Here is a 6033-nt window from a genome sequence, read left to right as displayed (position 1 = left end):
TGGGGTGGTCACAACCAGACTTGTATCTGACCCCCTCACTTGTGTACTGTAAGTATTTGTGCCTGGACATAATCTACTCAAGTCTAATTAGGTGAGCCAATCACTTCCTCCAATGAATCTTTTCTTTCCTCCTCTCCTTTTGTATGAAATTATTTAACTTGATTTTAGTTTTCTCTCCCATGCATGTAAATTATTCCAGACTGATTCTCAGATGTAGCCAACGATTTTGCTGAGTTACACTGAAAACCTGATGGACTTAGGGTTTGTGATCATCGGGGACCTGGGAAATTTAAAGGACAGAGTGTGTGAGTGGCTGATGGTCTTCCATGTGATAAGCCATGTGATAATTAGAATTTTTAAGAACAGAACTATTAAGGTTTGGTGCTTTGAGTGACAGTGAATAGTCGTAAAATTGATTCAGTTTACCAACAGTGGAGAACTTTCCCTTGTCTCTTGTACTTCTTGGAATTCCGTGGCTTATGGAAGGACTACTCCGAAGTCTGTTTCTGCCTTTCATACGGTCTTATTCCTGAGTGTCTCTGTGGACTTTCCTCTTGTGAGGATACCAGTCATTGAATTTAGGGTCCACACTAAATCCAGGGTAACTCCATCTTCAGATCTTTAATTACATTTGAGGTTCTGAGCAGATGTGAAGATTTGGCAGACGCTATTCAGCTCATTACATCCTCCACACTCCACTTGGGAAATTCCATCTCGGAAGGGCCTGGTGGGACAGAAAGGGTCATACCAGCACCAGCTGCACAAAGTGTGCAGACAGACTTCATGGCTCAGTGAGATGGTAACACTATTGGAGGGGCTGTTTACATCAAGAGTCTTGATTCAATACTTTTGAATCAATCAAAAGGTAAAATCCTGGCACTCTCCAGGGTGGGGCTGCCAAGGGAGAAGGAAGGTAGCAGGGGGGCGAGTGACGTGTCGCAGGTGGGAAGGGGTTTGGGGGCAGGGAAAAGGCCGTCGCATTGCAGGTGTGGGCAAGAGGAAGAGAAGAAGCTGCCTGTGCACATGGGCTGGGTGATCACTGAGGAGCAGCAGGAGCCCAGCTTCTGGGGACATCGCCAGCTTCGTGGTGTGGTGCATGGCCGTGGGCATCTCCTACGTTAGCATCTACGGCCACCGAGGAATTTTCAAAAGAAATAATTCCAGATTGATGGATGAGATTTTAAAACAGCAGCAGGAACTTTTTGACTTAGATTGTTCCAAATACTCGCCAGAGTTTGCAAATAGTAATGATGATTAATTGTCATTTGGCAGTGAAGGTGCTGTCCCCAGAAGATGGAAGCAGATATTGTGATTGCTGCTCAGGACTCTTGCCAGTTCGTAGCCCAGCAGCAGAAGAGATCCACAGATTTGTATGTAGATACGTTAATCAGTTTGCTTAGTTCAAATGGTAACTAATCCTGATTGTGATCATTTAGTATTGAAGTTTGGTCCTGTGGACAGCACATGAGGCTTTCTTCCCTGGCTCATCAGATTGACTGAGATCGTCTCTTTGCCCTTCTACCTAAACATTAGTTATGAGGACTTTTTCTCTGCCCTTCATCCATATGCAGCCTGTGAACAGCGTGTGGGAAAGTAGTGATCCCTGGTTGGGTAATTTGATTTCAGACTTTTGGAGAAAAGGACCCAAGTGACTCTGATGCTTACAAAGCACCCGTGAAACCCTGTACACACCTAGTTCATATTCTCATGATTTATCAACAAATATGAAAAAGTGTCTTACTTGAGAGTGAGTGTGAGTGTGTGTGTGCACATGTGTGTCTATGGAAATAAACTTATAAATGGAGGAAGTATTGGAGAGGGAAATACGGAGACCTGCAACTTTGAGCAAATAACAGCAGTGCTTCCGGAGCTGAAATTTAAGACTTAAAATTCTTTGGCCCCAACTACTTCCTAAAAAACAGGGAAGTAGTTGGGGTGATTAGAGCTATTTTGGTTGCTGTTTGGGGGGAGGGCAATCATTTTTGTTCAGTCTTTCCTAGTGACCAAACTGTACTTTTTAAGAATAATATATTAAATGGAAGCATCCTGAGTTTGATGGAGCTCGGGAGTTCTGTGCTGCTCACGTGTTAAAAAGCTTGCTCACCTTCAGAGCAGAGGGAACACCTATCTTCAAATATCTATCCATTTTCATCTCTTTATTATAGTCAAAGTGACTTGAGAGTATTGCCCTGGTATCTGTGTTCTGTATTGTAAGGATCATTTAAAAAATTTTTTATTGAATCAAAATTGATTATACATATTTTCGGGGTTCATCATTGAGATATGTTGATTAAATCAATATTACTAGCATATATATTGTTACAAATCATAATTTTTCTTTGTGCCCCTTGTCCAATCTCTCACCACCCCCGTCTCCCTCCCCTCTCCCCCTCTAATTACCCTAGATTTCTTTTCTCCCTCTTAAGGAATAATCGTTACTCTGTTGATTTGCTGCCTAGATGATCTGTCCAATGCTGAGAGGTGTGATCAGGTCCCCCAATATCATCATAGAGCAGATGCTTCTTCTGTCACTCTGAAATGGGCTTTGTGGGGAGAGATGACCTCTTCTTTTTTCTCTGCTGGTGACTCTCCTTTTGTCTCCAGTGCCTGGCGGACCATCTGAGTGGTGGTTGTGGTGTCTAGCTGCTTTCATGGCAGCCACGGTTATTGTGGTGGCTGTGGTGGGCCACCCACATGGAGGTGATGTTTTTGGTATGTTCCTTTGTGCTGGTGGTGTGCCTGGTTGTGGGGAGTGTCCGGTCCGCAGATCCATGCTTCAGGTCCCGGGGTGGGCCCCGAGGTACTGGCAGTGTGCCTGGTTGTGAGCGGGGCATCCGGTCCCTGGTTCCATATCCTGGGCCCCTGGGTGGGGCCCTGAGGTGCTGGTGGTGTGCCTGGTTGTGGGAGCGGTGGTCCAGTTCCCAGATCCTGGTCCATGCCACAGGTACCCCAGCAGGCCCTGAGGTGCTGGCACAGTGTGCCTGGTTATGGGAGGGGGGTTCAGCCCCCTTCTCCATGTCTCGGGTCCCTAGGTAGGCCCTGAGACACTGGCACAGCGTGGCTGGTTGTCTGGGGGGGGTCCAGTCCCTCAGTGGGCCCCAAGATACTGGCATGGTGTGTCTGGTTGTGGGAGGGGGTCCAGGCCCCGGATCCATGCCTTGGGTCACTGGGTGGGCCCTGAGATGCTGGCATGGTGTGCTTGGTTGGGGGAGGGGGGTCTGGTCCCTTGCCCTAGGTCTCTGGTCCCTGGGCAGGGCTCTGAGACATTGGTGGTGTGCCTGGTTGTGTGCAGGGTATCCAGTCCCCTTCTCCATGCCTCGAGTCCCTGGGCAGGCCCCAAGATGCTGGCAGTGTGAGTGGCTGTGGGCAGGGGTCTGGTCCCTTTCTCCATGCCTCATGTCCCCTGGCAGGTCCCAAGGCACTGGTGATATGCCTGGTCCGGAACTAATTTTTTGTTCTTTGCTTACTTCTAAAATAGGGGAACCAGAACTTGAGCTGTGTGGTTGAGTTAAATTGTTGCTTTGCTGCTGTTTCCCTAGGGAAGGCTTTTTTGTGCAGCTCAGGGTTTAATGGTGGACATTATAGGTATTCAAGCTCTCCAGAGACCTGGTTCACCTGAGTTGTGTAGAAACTCTGATGTGGGCCTGAGTTTTTTCATCAAACTGCACCCCATGCAATTCTGCATTCCCGACCAGTCTCCGCTGGGTGGTTCTGTGCTGATTGGGGGGCAGACTGGCTCTCCTTGCTCTGTCCAGTGTTCTCCTGGTGGGTCTGTCTCCCGCACCACCCATTCTCCAAACACTTCCCATGGGATGGACCATATACCGGTCCCTTGCGATAACTCACCAGCCTCTGAATGGCTCCCCTTTTTCAGCTGTTCTGGCTCCTTGCTCCTGAGTGGGTCCACGGGAACCCTATTAGTGGTCTTGCTGTCCTGGGGGCCACTAAGTGCCTCTTCTCCCCTGCCACCTCCTTCAACTCCATCTGAAGGGCACAGCTGCTTCTGCCAGCTCCTGCTCCATGCACTCAGCAGCTCGAGCCTTAAAGCAGCTGCAGCTCAAAACAGAGCAGTTTTTTCTTCCTCTCTTTGTGGTTTCTGCTGCCTTCATGAACTCCGTAGGTCTCTCCTCCTCTTTCCCTGAGCTCCAGCGGCCCCAGCTCGACTGATGTTACATTTTTATAGTTGTAAATTGGTTGATTTGTGGGAGAGAGTGACGCTGGGGACAGTCTATTCCGCCATCTTGACTGGAACTTGCTTATTCGTAAGGATCATTTGAAAAAGAACTCTTACTACACTGAAATGCAGAATTTAAAAAATTTAATACTGAATTAGGCAGTCAAAAAACAACAACAAAAAAGATAAATAAATTGTAATTTTAAAAGTAAAGGTAGAAAATTTCCTAAAAAGGGAAAGAGAGTTTTGATTTTCTTTTTTGTTTGGCGAGCAGTATGTTATATAGTATCCAAAGATGGTTTAAAAAATATTTTCATTAACCATTTTTATTCAAGATAAACACTTGAGGGAAGTTACCAAGGCAGCCCTTTTCCTCAAAAATAACCTGCTCCTCTTTGGAACAGCTATTTAGGGCCATGTTAATATCCAGGACATTTACTCAGGACATCCTGATGGTTACCTTGCATAAAAGATCTTTAAGTAGGATTGAGACCTGTGTAGGGAATGAAATATTACTGAAGTCTACAACAAAAACATTTAAAATTAGCTTTATGTGTTCCCTTTTATGATAGAGAATAGTACTGGTTCTGTTTTTTTTTAATGAATAAATGATTTCTTCATAGGTGTTTGGTATTTCTTCCCTCATTGCTGAAACTTGGACAGAAACTATTCTTTATATTTGATGGACTGTTTTCGGGAAACTCTCTTATCAACAAGTGTACAATAGTTATCTAAGATTGTACATTTAGAATGGAGTAGTTTGAACACTAGATCTCAGAAGTCTGAAGAATACTAAAGAATACTAGATTTGGAAAGCATGGTCTGGAATTGCTTGTCAAATTCTCAAGCTATCAAGACTAAGTGTTTTGTTATTCTCTGTGGCTATAATAAAAAAGGTGGAGAATAACAAATGAGGGTGTGGAGAGAAGGGAACACTCCTGCACTGTTGGTGGGACTGTAAATTAGTACAACCACTTTGGAAAACAATTTGGAGGTTTCTCAAATGACTACAGATAGATCTTCCATATGACTCAGCAATCCGTCTTCTGTGTATATGCCCAAAAGAATGGAAATCATCATGTCGATGGGACACCTGCACTCCTATGTTCATCGCAGCTCTGTTTACAATAGCCAAGATATGGAACCAACTTAAATGTCCATCAATGGATGACTGGATAAGGAAACTGTGGTACATATACACGATGGAATACTCTGCCATAAAAAAGAATGAAATTCTCTCATTTGCAACAACATGGATTAGCCTGCAGAAACTTATGTTGAGTGAAATAAGCAAAGCACTGAAGGATAAGTACCGCATGTGCTAACTCATAAGTGGCAGCTAAGAGAGAAAGAAGGCAGGAAAGAAGGACCACAGTGATGCGTTGGACTTGCAGAGGGAGAGGACACACCTAGGGATAAAAGTGGAGTGGGGGAAAGGCGGAGGGGGAGGAAAGTTGGGGATAATTGGGTGGGGGACATGGGGTATAATTGCAATTTGTGTTAATGGACATGCTGCCAGTATGGATCTGGCCATCACATCTTGGGCATGAGTGGTGACAATCAGCTTTGTATCTCATGAATATTTATAACCAAGAAAAAAAGTGTTTTTACTTTGGATTGTAAAGCCCCATTTATGATTTTAAAAATATACTTGAAATAAAAATGATTAAGAAAAGGTAAAATCACAATGTATTTTTATCATAAACTGTGATGTTGATTTTTAAATTTCTATGTAAGAGAAATTTTACCCAGTGAAATAAGAACTTTTTAAAACTGACCAACCAAACAAAAAGAACTTTACAAAAAAGTGACATATCAAAGCACTTTCCCAGTCATGTTAATGAAACAAACACTTTATA

The 6033-nt window shown here is 44.4% G+C and overlaps 1 pseudogene; it reads left to right on the top strand.

Annotated features, from left to right (window-relative positions):
* Positions 1-1011: 1011 nt before the first annotated feature.
* On the top strand, positions 1012-1597 carry LOC134389721 (dehydrodolichyl diphosphate synthase complex subunit NUS1-like; annotated as a pseudogene).
* The last annotated feature ends 4436 nt before the right edge of the window (positions 1598-6033 follow it).

This window comes from Cynocephalus volans, chromosome 10 (assembly GCF_027409185.1).
Source record: "Cynocephalus volans isolate mCynVol1 chromosome 10, mCynVol1.pri, whole genome shotgun sequence".
Lineage (NCBI taxonomy): Eukaryota > Metazoa > Chordata > Mammalia > Dermoptera > Cynocephalidae > Cynocephalus > Cynocephalus volans.
The sequence above is the reverse complement of the archived record's forward strand: the minus strand, read 5'-3'. Positions and strand labels throughout refer to the sequence as shown.